The sequence below is a fragment of the Dermacentor variabilis genome, chromosome 9, assembly GCF_050947875.1.
Source record: "Dermacentor variabilis isolate Ectoservices chromosome 9, ASM5094787v1, whole genome shotgun sequence".
Classification (NCBI taxonomy): Eukaryota; Metazoa; Arthropoda; class Arachnida; order Ixodida; family Ixodidae; genus Dermacentor; species Dermacentor variabilis.
In genome coordinates this window covers 78832452-78846672 of record NC_134576.1, presented here as the reverse complement: position 1 = coordinate 78846672, position 14221 = coordinate 78832452, and the positions used below count along the sequence as shown (strand labels likewise).

General features: G+C 42.7%; 1 pseudogene; it reads left to right on the top strand.

The window, feature by feature from the left end:
• Positions 1 to 12881: 12881 nt before the first annotated feature.
• On the top strand, positions 12882 to 13053 carry LOC142558647 (U2 spliceosomal RNA; annotated as a pseudogene).
• The last annotated feature ends 1168 nt before the right edge of the window (positions 13054 to 14221 follow it).

The following is a 14221-nucleotide window of genomic DNA, read 5'->3' as shown; positions in this document are numbered from 1 at the left end:
TAAGCAAGTTCTCGGTGTTATACAAGCTTATTTGCGAATAAGAATTTGCCTAAATTTGGAAAACAGTCAATCTAAAACATGTCAAGCGATATCGCTGACAATGGACACACATTCCAACTGAACTAAATACCAATAAATATAGCACCAAATGCAGAATCATTGGCATGATGCCATTCTTTCAGTGGAATAAAATCTGTCCTGCATTGTAAATCTGGAATCCTTGATAATCCAGACTACTAAATACCTCATGAGGGTTGTGACGTGAAATATACATATTGTACTTATTCCTCATTTTTTTTACTTTGTCCCGATAATGCTTAAACAGCAGTGAAAGAACTGAGATCACAGTACCTAATACTTTATATTGCTCCAGAAATCCGTTTCTCTGCCGATCGGAGCATTCGACACTAACAATTATTGACAGAAAATGTGAGACAGAAGGCACATAACACTTAGGGTGGTGCTATTCACTTTGATTGTTTGCGAACGAAACCCATAATATACATGTTATGGCCCTACTTGTCATTACCGTTGAACAACAAAAAGGTAGGGGGTTTGCGTTTTGCAAAACTGCATGGATGTTTTTACTGTGTGCAATTAAAATTAGGAACCTTCACAGCTGATCCTAAATGCATTCTCCACAGCTTTATGTTATACAAGTGCACTACTTTACACAGAACACACTCTTTTACCTCGTCACTGCCCACACTCTTAGGCAAAGTTACACCGTTTGGAGTCCCCCTTCTGCCACACAACGATAATCGTCATCTGCCTTGATGTGTTTCCTTTCCTTAACGCTGCGAGCCGGGTACTTTCCAGTAACCAACAGCATGCACGTTATCAGCATGATAGCATTCCCGACAGGAAAGTAGCGGGCGCGGCGTTTTCAAGAAAGGAAACGCATCAAGGCATATAACAATTATTGTCGTGTGGCAGAAGGGGCACTTCAAAGGGTGTAACTTTGCCTAAAAGTGCAGGTGGCGACTTAGATTCTTCAAAGGTGTTTCATTGTATGGGATGTCACATCGCGCTTCACTTATTTGCAGAATGTTGCATTCCAATTGTGTCATATGAGATGAATCTATTATAGAGCTTTAACTTGGCCTAAATTTGTTACAGCTGTGTACGGGTAAACTGGCAGCAGCTTGCAGTGCTTGTGGAATAACAATTGTAACTGCCATATTATATGTAACTGCTAGTGCACATGCATCGGCAACAGCAATGGTTGGGTACACTTGTTTCTTCTATTCTGAGGCATGCATCCTCCACCAGAATATAGTTTTTTTTTCGTCTTCCTCTTCTATCGCATAGGAATGTGAAATGGGGTGTAATTTGTAGGGTATATTCTTGCATAAACTTCATGAGCATTTTTTCTTGTCTGTGCCACAGATCATTGTTGCTACGACTGTAAAAGCAGGGTGCCTGTTTACAGCACCCGTAGGGAAAAGTCAGTGAATCTTTAAAGAACAGTAAGGATAATGAATAATCGGATAACTTTTAGTAACTTTAAACAAATTTAGCACTATTTGCATTCCACTGTGGTGTTTTTAAAACTGACGTTGGTGCAAGGTTTTACTGCAGGATGTCATTTTGTGTGAAAGAGTGCACTTTTGCGCATAACAGCTCATCGGCAACATTCTGCTGCACAGAATGTTATTAGCCTTCGTATGCACTGGTCACTATCTCACAAAGCGGCTGCTCCTTTGTTAGTTGGAATGTAGCAATAATGTAAAGCACATTTGATGTTCTAACAAAAAGAATTATGCCCTCTTATCCCTAATTCTCCTCACTTGATGCCTAGTGTTTTAATAGCATGGTTGTCACCATGAGAGTCTGTGGTGTATAATTGTCTCTATGGTGGGGTGCGGGGTGTACAATAACTTAAGCAACTTTTCCAGACGACTTGAATCAGTATTGTGGAATGCTGGTTTTTTTTCACTAACCGTTACCAAGTTTCACTTTGGTTGTGGCAACAAGTATAATGTAGTTCGCTAGCGCTCCTGCCAACACATATAATGTGCAGGAATCCGTGTTGAAAAAAAGACCAGCTAATGGTTTGCCAGGAACTAAGGTCCATTTAGCCCATTAAATTTTGAGCTTACACCGGCGGAAATAACTGGTGAATGAAAGCACACCCAAGAGAACTGCCCATAATATTTTCTTTCATTATAATAATGCTGAAGCTTTCAACTGCATTTGAACTGACTTGTTTAAGAAATGACCCATTTCCTTGTCCAAGTAAGACAGGGGTTCCACAGGAAGACAGAACTTGAAGCCGTCAACAGCAGCATGAATATAAACAGCGCTCTACGTTTTGCAATCTTGCACTTGGTTATCATATTCTCCATCCCATTTTTTTACACGGGTTGTTCTTTACTTTTTTGTGATCATACCCAGTTTAATTTTAATGTCCCTATTTTTTAATATTTGGTTAATGTATCTGTTCTTAATCGGCTTTCAACAAAGTATGTATTCATAATGTGCCTTCATTTACCGTTTACAGTGATCCTAACCAGATGCATCTTCATACAAACGTTATTTTCCTTAATTCTTCGTTTCCTTTTTCCAAAAGTGCAAACTGTTTATCTTGATACCTATTTTGTCTTCTGGAAGATTAGGTCTACTGCATTAATGACTGCTTACATGTGTATATCATTTTCTGTTTCGGTCACCCCTACTCTTAGCAAGTACTGAGAGCAGGGTTCATACGCGCTCCATCAGAATCACCACTGCTAAGCACACCCTTCCTTCCTTTATTTTAACACTTTGGCTTCTCTTGACCTATTATGTGCACCAGTTTCTTCTCCCCAAATGAGGCTAGGGGCCAGTGAGCTATGCACAATCCAAAACAACACAGCCAAGGAAAACATTTGCTATCCTGATGACAACCACCTATGTTGAAATGTTGGCTACAGCAACATCCCTTGTTCCAACAATGTTCGTCTGCTTGCATGTTTTTCTAACACAGAAGTTACTGCTTTGTCGTGTTCTGTGATTATACTTTTCTGGCACTTTCTTTAGGATGGATATTCACGAATACCATTTGTTTCTCCTAACAGCAGCAAGTTTATCCTTGCAAGCGTTTGGGGTCAAGAACAACTTTCACCAGGAAAAAGTGCAAGACGACTGATTGAAGAAAATAAAGTTGCTTCTGTGACCTAAGAGCTTGAGGACTGAAATGTTGCGCCTTTTTGTATATATGCTATGCAATGCATTCATATCACAAAGTGCAAAGTGTTTTATCTCTTCAGCCATGTCAGTGTGTTGGCAAGACAATTTTGTCAATGGTGACCTGCTGCTTCGGCTATGAGCTGCCTTCATGACATTTGCATTAAAGGAGGTGTACTATCGTGGACAAAAGTACGCTGGAAGTGCGAGCATTGACCAAATTGCATTTCTGTTCAAGACCCCTGAAAACAGTGGGTCACGTGTGGACATTCCGAACGCAGATGTTAGCATGGCTGATCCCAGCAGGTAGTGCACCATAAAATTCGGTTGACTCTCGCACGTCCTGGGCAGTTTTGTCCCCGATGGCACATTCACTGAACAATGGATATGCTATGCAAGAGGAAATACGGGAAGCACGTGTACTTTAACGGATATAGTACAGATTCAGCATACGGAGTCTCGTTTTCCAAATACGGCAAGCACCTGTATTTTAACGGTTATAGTACAAATTCAGCATACAGTGTGTTCCGTTTTCTGAAAACGAGAAGCACCGTACTTTAACGGTTATAGTACAGATTCAGAACACAGAGTCTTCCGTTTTCTAGATACAGAAGCACTCGTATCTTGTATTACAGTCCCTCTTTTACAGTTATCCGTTCTACGGAAATGACCGTTCTTAATTTACGAAAGAGTGTTCGGTCACAAATTACCAGCAGATTTTCTGTAAAGTAAGGCAAATTTTTTCACAGTGCACATTATTGAATTCCTTGGATCAAATAACGTTTCGTCTAATGTACAGCATGGATTTAGACGCCGTTTTAGCAACATAACACAACTTGTCGAGTTCGCGCATGCCATAGCTTCTAACATGGATAAGGGATTTCAAATTGACGCTATATTCATAGATTTTTCTAAAGCTTTCGATACCGTACTTCACTCAAGACTACTGTCCAAACCCTCAATTAGTGAACTTGATAGAGAGTTTTTCGTCTCGCCGCTCTCAATTCGTAAGCTTTAACTCGATCAATTCCTCAGTGGTGGATGTGTCATCAGGCGTCCCTCAAGGATCAGTCCTCGGTCTTCTACTTTTCTTAATATATAATAATGATTTGCCACGCGAGATATCATCTAAAATCCGAATGTATGAAGGCGACTGCGTATTGTATGACATCATTTAATCCCCCTATGACCATGTTCGTATTACTGAATCATTTGTCAGATTTTCGAAATGGTGTGAAACATGGCAAAAGAATATTAACTTCCGTAAGACTGTCGTTATCTCCTTCTCAAATACAGCTAGCCCGTTCTTTTTCAGGTATGAATTTAATAATAATTTAATTTAGCGCGTTTCTGAATATGAATGTCTTGGTCTTCTCGTTCACCACTAACCTGTCTTGGTCAAAGCACATTGATTCCATTACGACTAAAGCTCTACAAAAACTCGGTTATTTACGTCGTACTCTGTCTATTTCTCCGCGCGACATTATATTACTGTTATATAAAACTATTGTTCGCCCTATACTTGAGTATGGTAGTATCTTTTGGAATCCCTACAAGCAGTACAAAATAGACAGAGTTGATGCCATCCAAAGGAAAGCCATTAGATTTATCTACCGACTTTATGACCACCAGTTCTCACCATCGTCAGTCATGTCCTCACTAAACCTAACATCTCTCGCCGAACAACGACACGTTCAATTTTTAACATTTTTTCATGACATTATTCATTCATCGTGTCGCCTCTCAGTAATGAATATGTCACCTTTGCGAAAATCTCTTCTAGTAGGAGACATCACGCGCTTAACATTACACCATTTTTTGCACGCACTAATGCTGTTAAGTAGAGCTTTTTTCCATGAATTAATTGAAACATGGAATTCGCTACCAGGAACCAACCGTTATCGCACAATAAACGAATTCTTGTCTGTGCTCCCTCAATATTGCGCTTAACTTCTTTTTTTTGCCTATTGTATTGTTTTCTTGTATTATAGTGTAACATTTGCTCCTGCTATTGGCCCACCAGGGGCTGCAATGTGTGTAAATAAATAAATATATAAAGAAATAAATAAATAAACCTCTGAAAAATGACCACGGCAGCTAAAGTTTGCTCTGAGATTGATTGAATTTAGTCATGTTGTATGCATGCTAGGTCTGTTGGAAAATGAAAGCAAGTGCTTTTTGGCGAAATGTTTGCCTTTGGAGGCCTACTGCTATCATAATGCGCCACAAAATTGGACCAGGCATATGGTTACCTTCTCAAGCCAGTGACAGAAATCAAGACGCCGAATGATATCTGAGGGGCACATTTAACGATCTGAAACCTCAAGGGAACAGGGAAGTAGCGTTCGCCTATTACACATAATATATTTGCGATAGAAATAGTATAGTTATTATTCTCAAATTATCTGATTTGCCCTGGCAAAAAATGACGACAAAGATTAGGCTGCTACTAGCCTTCGGTCACAATGTTTTCACACGATAACGTTGCAGTGCTGACAAAACCGATAAAGGAATGCTTTAAGCTGGTTCTGAGGCTTTGGCCATCAATCTGTTGTGTGGTTTCTGTTGTGTGTTGTTTGCCCTTGAAAGTGAAGCTTCCTTTGCACACCACCCTGTGATTTGCCCTGTGTCGTTCAACCACGGCCATGTAGCCACGGAGTAGATACTTTCTCATAATTGCACAAGCGCCCACCCCGGGCAGTGAGACCTTCGCACTTTGTAATTTGATTACTGCCAGCGTTTATTGCAGGTCCTGAGCAGCAGTCGGCTTTACAAAATGCTGTACAGTACATTTGAAAAACAAAACACAAAACTACAGAAAGTGCTCTGAAAAATTCTAGCTGCGAAAAGCGATTGATATGTCAGGTACGCCCTTAATGAATGCTACGTTAGGATGCTTCTTTGAGGATTTAGGGTGGGCACATCTAGAATACCTTCTTGTGCAATTTTTCTACAGATTTTTTCCCACATTGAATTACCTGTGTAGTACAAGTGATTTTACAGGAATGGGGCCTGAAGGAGCACATTAGCTGGGGCCATCATCTGTGGGCGTATTCATTGATATATATTCATTCATTCGTACGTAATATATTTATTCTCTACGCGCATACTATCAATACCGGCAGAAATCATTGTTGGTTGGCTACCTCTTTCGTTTAAAAATATGATAAACTTTGTCCAGAGTATCTATTTAAATACGGCTGTTCAAATGAAGAAACACGGACGTTGCCGGCGCCGCTAGTGCGTCGAATGCGATTGACCTCCTATTGTTAAGCTTAAGAGATATAAAGCGAAAGTATAAATTAGAAATTGTGCGAGTGCTGGCCAACAATCATTCAGCAAGCTTTTAGCCACAATAATATTTTGAATTGAAAAGGACTAATGCTAATAGATATTGAAAATTTGATTTAAATTTAAATGGCATTTTATTTTACTTTGTATCTCACATTGACGCAGTGCCCCGCCTTTTAGAACTTTACTGTAAAACATTTGCGATATTTTCTCCCAGGCAGCTGTTTCCTTTCCAGGTGACACCAGAAAATTGTGCCTAATGCCACCAACGATCAGAAATCTAGTCGAGAGCGCACACAATTTCCTCAGGTACCCTGCGTCATGTGCCGTAGGATGCTGATAGTTTAGATTTGTAGTGATCGCCGTCAAGGCAAATAATCTTCTTGAAAAAATATATATAGAATAAAACAAGAGCACTCTGTGTTCTGGGCTCTGTTAATAGTCGACATTCAGAGTTTAAACACGGTCATTCCCTTATATACACTAAATATGCAGATATTTCGCACAGTTCCTAGTATCACAAATGATTGCAGTACCAAACCATCTTGGTGTGATTACAGAGGGCTAGAACAGTGTCGGCAAGCACAAAATTCTAAAGATGTTCGATTGAGAAATTAGGATATTCGATAAGTATCCCTGATATACCTTTTTATTCATTTCAATTTTCTGTCGTCTTCGCACATACCATGGCTACTGCAGTAGCTGCACCAACTGGTAACTACCTTGGTCCAATGTCCGGCCTTCAAGTTTGTTTCTATGGTAATTTTAAGACGCCTGAGCACATTGTCCGAAATTTTATAACAGGGTATTCGAAAGACGAGTGCCTACTTTCCCCTTTGGAGCAAAGCTTTAGGAAAGCGTTTCCCAGAGTCACACAGTTCGTGATGGTTGTTCGTTCTTTTGCGATTATCGTTATAATGCATTACAGGTTGGTTTATTATTATTTGATTTTAGTAATGAGCAAAGCGAAAACAAGGTAAAAGCAGGAGCCAAACGTTTCGAGAAGTAGGCTTGTATTTTTTTACACCTTCAAAAAGACAGGCACACTTGTCGGAACGTTGGTTCCTGCTTTTGCCTTGTTTTCCATTTTCTAAATGCCTTGAATTTACATCTCCCGCCTTTCCGGTGGTTTCCTTGATTTTAGTAAAGCCTTCGACCTTCTTTCACCTACTAAATTCATTCAGACGAATTTATACGTATCCTCCATCTATAGTTATTTTTCTTACAGCATCATTATTACTAAATAGAAAGGTGTACAATCAGTGCATTTTACCGCTGCTAACATATGGGGCAGAAACTTGGAGACTGACAAAGAAGCTCTAAAACAATTAAGGGCGACATAAAGAGCGATGGAACGAAGAATGCAAGGCGTAAAGTTAAGAGACAGGAAGAGAGCGGTGTGGATCAGAGAGCAAACGGGCGTAGCCAATGTTCTGAGATTAAACGAAAGAAATGGCGCTGGGAAGGTCATGGATGCGTAGGTTTAGATGACCGGTGGACCATTAGGGCTACAGGATGGGTGCCAAGAGAAGGGAAACGCACTGGAGGACGGCGAAAGACTAGGTGGGGTTGCGTAATAAAGAAATTCGAAGGCACAAGTTGGAATCGGTTACCGCAGTACAGGAGTTATTGGACGCCAGAGAGAGAGGCCTTCGTCTTGCAGTGGACTTGAAATAGATGGTAGTTGTTGATTATGATGATAAATTCACTGCACGCAGTGTGTTGTTAGTGACAGTTTTTTTTCTCTGCCGTTACCGGTTTCATCGAGCGTCCAAGGTCGATCCAAATAGGTCGCGAAGTTTCGGGCGAAAAGCGGTTCAGTACGAATTGTCACCGACATCAGCAAGGGTGGTTATGGGAGCAGCGATTAAAGCGCGACTATGTTTGGAAGGAACACACATTGGGAAAGAAAAAAAGCGTTTTTTAATTCAAGCGAGACAGTTAAATTCATACAATGAAAATAAAATTACTGGTCAATTTTATGCATTCGTGGCGATATAAGAAATTAGGGGTTTCTTCAATTTTATTATTTATAAATATATTTATCTTCAGCGCCCATCGTTACAGGGGGCGTTGACGCCACTGTCACTTGCAATGCATTGGACCTCTTGAAATGTGCAGAGAGGCGGGCTCGTAAAGTTCACCTGTTGAAACACGCCCCCCTCACACGTTCTGCTTTTTTGCTTGTCGACGTTTGTCTGAATTTGATGACGCGGGTAGCTTCATTGCTTGTTAACCTGTTGTCAAAAGTAGTGAGTCACGACCACCAGATAATTGTATAGTTGTTTTCGTGCAACTGCGGTGGCCGACGAGCTTGGCATCTGACGATTGGATGAGTCCTCTACACCGAAAGCTTTCGCCGGCCTCCAACGAAAGTATGGTCTGTGCAGGGGTGCGGTTTCGACAACCGTACGGCTAGTATTTTCCTGCATCGCTTTCCGCGCTGAAAGCTCGAAACGCCCATCCAGTCGAATGGCGGAGCATTCGAATATATAGCTCTAAAGGCAGGCGAAGAAAATGAAGTTCGCGCCTTCGAAAGCAAAGTGACGTCACTTCTGTTTTTAACGGATAAGACGTCACATTATTTTTTCTTCCGCATGAAGTGTTCCCTCCAGATAGAGATGGCGCTAAGCCCCATGAACCGCCATGTTTTGAACGTATGGGCTTCTATGGAAACTTCGCTACCAGGTATATTTACCCTGGCGCGCCCCTAAAGGAAGCGTTCTAGGATCGTAATACTGTTTCCTTTTTTACTAATGGCATGGTTCTTGTAGTAAAACATTATGAAGTTTAAATCGAGCTGTTTACGGACGATTGTGTTCTGTTGATATATTCACTATCATGAAAAATCTGTTATTTTTTCAATAATAACGAAAGGATGATATTTGAATGGTGAAGCAATATGTTGACAAGGCAGTTTTTATTAAACTATAAAAACAATAAATTTTACTGTACCTGCAGCCTTCCGTCTCTTGAACTCAATCAGGTTGACGAATATAAATATCAACTTGTGAATATTTCTTCAAGAAAAAATAAGAAATCAGAAAAAGAAGTAATACTTTATCTTAATTGTCTTATTTCTTTCAATATATCGACAAACCGGCCCTCCCACAGCCCTAAAGAAAGAACACGGCCGCGCAGCGTTCGAGACATGGTCGAAAGTGTATATTAAAGTTTTTATTCCTACTCAAAATGACTAGCTTTCTTGTTACACCGAAATATAAAGAACTCCTATAACTATGAGGTAAACAAGGATTCATCACAACCACTCTAACTTCATACAACTAGCTACATACAAGTAGAACGGTATCAACAAGCATAAAATGCTAAGCACGTTCGCCTTAAAAATTAATATTTGCGTAAAATACCACTGATATCACTCTTGTTCCTTCATCTTTGCTTTTTTGTGGCTGTCTTCCCACTGATCATAACCGCGCGAGCACAAGCTCCGGCTGCTAAGTGCATTAGCACGAATGACCTAAACCCTAAATTCTCTTTATATATTAAGAAGAAGCTTTAGCTCAGCTCGAGCTCCAACGCCGCCTATTGTATCACATGTAAAACGCAGAAATGCTTGTCTGAGACAATCCCGCGACCAATGTTTTAAAGTAATCTGCAGCATTTCAGAGAATGACATTCAGTGCAATTCGACTCTATGAAGGTGGATTACCAGCGAAGCTGTGTAGTCGAGGCGCGACCCGTTGCTTCTCCACAATGTTGAGACCCGGATGATGATGAGGTGCCGCTGACTATACATACCCATGTATCGTTGCCAAATGCGGCACGGTAACATTTGCTAATGAATCCCGGCACGTAGGACAGACACGCACACACGATTGGCATGCGTCAAACGCCCTATGCGCATAAATGAAAGGCCAGGTGCGACCAGTGCCTTCTCCACAATGTTGAAACCCGGATGATGGTTAGGTGCCGCTGACTATACAAACCCATGTATCGTTGCGAAATGCGGCACGCTAACATTTACTAATGAATCCCGGCACGTAGGACAGACACGCACGGACGAATGGCATGCGTCAAACACCCTATGCGCATAAATGAAAGGCGAGGCGCGACCAGTCGCTTCTCCACAATGTTGAGACCCGGATGATGATGAGGTGCCGCTGACTATACATACCCATGTATCGTTGCGAAATGCGGCACGCTAACATTTACTAATGAATCCCGGCACGTAGGACAGACACGCACAGATGAATGGCATGCATCAAACACCCTATGCGCATATATGAAAGGCGAGGCGCGACCAGTCGCTTCTCCACAATGTTGAGACCCGGATGATGATGAGGTGCCGCTCACTATACATACCCATGTATCGTTGCGAAATGCGGCACGGTAAAATTTACTAATGAATCCCGGCACGTAGGACAGACACGCACAGACGATTGGCATGCGTCAAACGCCCTATGCGCATAAATGAAAGGCGAGGCGCGACCAGTCGCTTCTCCACAATGTTGAGACCCGGATGATGATGAGGTGCCGCTGACTATACATACCCATGTATCGTTGCGAAATGCGGCACGCTAACATTTACTAATGAATCCCGGCACGTAGGACAGACACGCACAGATGAATGGCATGCATCAAACACCCTATGCGCATATATGAAAGGCGAGGCGCGACCAGTCGCTTCTCCACAATGTTGAGACCCGGATGATGATGAGGTGCCGCTGACTATACATACCCATGTATCGTTGCGAAATGCGGCACGGTAACATTTACTCATGAATCCCGGCACGTAGGACAGACACGCACAGACGATTGGCATGCGTCAAACGCCCTATGCGCATAAATGAAAGGCGAGGCGCGACCAGTCGCTTCTCCACAATGTTGAGACCCGGATGATGATGAGGTGCCGCTGACTATACATACCCATGTATCGTTGCGAAATGCGGCACGCTAACATTTACTAATGAATCCCGGCACGTAGGACAGACACGCACAGATGAATGGCATGCATCAAACACCCTATGCGCATATATGAAAGGCGAGGCGCGACCAGTCGCTTCTCCACAATGTTGAGACCCGGATGATGATGAGGTGCCGCTGACTATACATACCCATGTATCGTTGCGAAATGCGGCACGCTAACATTTACTAATGAATCCCGGCACGTAGGACAGACACGCACAGATGAATGGCATGCATCAAACACCCTATGCGCATATATGAAAGGCGAGGCGCGACCAGTCGCTTCTCCACAATGTTGAGACCCGGATGATGATGAGGTGCCGCTGACTATACATACCCATGTATCGTTGCGAAATGCGGCACGGTAACATTTACTCATGAATCCCGGCACGTAGGACAGACACGCACAGACGATTGGCATGCGTCAAACGCCCTATGCGCATAAATGAAAGGCGAGGCGCGACCAGTCGCTTCTCCACAATGTTGAGACCCGGATGATGATGAGGTGCCGCTGACTATACATACCCATGTATCGTTGCGAAATGCGGCACGCTAACATTTACTAATGAATCCCGGCACGTAGGACAGACACGCACAGATGAATGGCATGCATCAAACACCCTATGCGCATAAATGAAAGGCGAGGCGCGACCAGTCGCTTCTCCACAATGTTGAGACCCGGATGATGATGAGGTGCCGCTGACTATACATACCCATGTATCGTTGCGAAATGCGGCACGCTAACATTTACTAATGAATCCCGGCACGTAGGACAGACACGCACAGATGAATGGCATGCATCAAACACCCTATGCGCATAAATGAAAGGCGAGGCGCGACCAGTCGCTTCTCCACAATGTTGAGACCCGGATGATGATGAGGTGCCGCTGACTATACATACCCATGTATCGTTGCGAAATGCGGCACGGTAACATTTACTCATGAATCCCGGCACGTAGGACAGACACGCACAGACGATTGGCATGCGTCAAACGCCCTATGCGCATAAATGAAAGGCGAGGCGCGACCAGTCGCTTCTCCACAATGTTGAGACCCGGATAATGATGAGGTGCCGCTGACTATACATACCCATGTATTGTTGCCAAATGCGGTACGGTAACATTTACTCATGAATCCTGGCACGTAGGAAAGACACCCAGCTCGCCGCATTCCTAGGGCACACACTGCTTTATCGTGGCCAAGGCGATCGTGCATTGGTCGACATCCCGCTGTCCAGTAATGGTTGTGAGGTGACTCGAAAACCACTCAACACAGGCCACACCTAATTGTTTACCCATAAACTCCCTCTGAAACCTGACGGTTGCTCCAGTGAAAGGTTCCAAGTTTGCGAAAGCGTGGCCACGTGGACGGTTCGCATTTTCCGTCTTACGGTCCTGGCAGGTAAAACAGTTACGGCATGGCCACCACGGAAGAAAGGAAAAGAGATACGCAAGCGTTTGCAAAGGCGACAACGAGACGGTGGTTCGAACGTAGGCATGTAAGACGCGGGTCAAAGTGTAATGCCTGTTCTTATCAGCTTAATATCTGACGCAGCATGTATTTGGACCCAAGATATTAAACCTAATTTTGCAAGTTGACGGAATCCTGCTTCACCTCGGCGGCGGGTCGGCCCGGTATTGCATCAAATTCTGGATCGGCCCAGGGTTTTTGTCTATGGACATCGATCCGCTGGAAGCTAGCCATACACAGCTTCGCTGTAAAAGGTACATTGTCCTGGAAGTTGACTGTGTACTTTTGATTTATGGCCTGAAGCATTCAATAAAATTTCCGAAAACTGGTGTGTCTCTTAAAAAGAATTAGAAACATATAATAATACGTAATAGAAACATAATAGAAGCATAGATACCGCAGTTACGTTGATTGCATCCGTCCAAGTATACAAAGTGGACAAATTTGAAATAATAAATTGTACCTTACTTGAACGGACTACTATCTTTAAAAAGGTTTTGCAAAAGTACTACTCACTGATGATGTATTGGAGAGCAACGTATATTGCATCAAATTAATGCGGTATGATACACGAGTTGATGCAATTTACAGAATTGCGATATCGTTTGTTTTGCTGAGTTAGAGTGGCAAATCTGATAATCTCGTTTTGTGAAAATTTGCTATGTTCCGCAATGTTTATAAACAAATTGACGGGCTAACTAAAGAATTCTCGGCCAACAGACACAAAATTTTATCTGTTCGTTTTTACTGAAAGAAACCCCATCAAGTTTGGTGAAGGGATTGCCGAGTTCGTTTAGAGGCGACGAATCTGAGCGCTGAAACGATAAAATGTAACGCGAACTTACAATGGCGTGTGTTTTAAAGATTCGGGGCACTCATAAATGGAGAAGTTATTGGTGGTCCAATACGCTCCTGATAAAGTAAGTTTTCAAGATTCTGCAAGGTTTCTCAGCGGATATCAAGTTCATGAAATTAAACGAGTGTGTGCTAACTTCCACTTCTGCCTGTACTAAGGACTGTCCCGAGTTATGCAATATGCACATAAGCGCTCAGGCACAGCAAGCAATGTGTGCTAGAAGGTTGGTTGCGCTCCCGATTATTTTTCTGAGTTTTGTTGGCATCAGAATCGGTTTTCTCGCGTTATGTGGAATAACGAATTCTCAGGATTTAGGCGCCAAAATGCCAGTTTAATTATGCGGCACTCCGTAGCAGGGGTTTTAGGAATAATTTTGACCGCCAGGGTGCCTTGACCGTGCCCCAATGCATGACAAGCGGGCGTTTTTTAACTTCGCGTCCACATAAACGGTCCCTGGGGCCGGGATTGGACCTGGCGACCTGGTGCTTAGCAACGCAACACCAAACCACC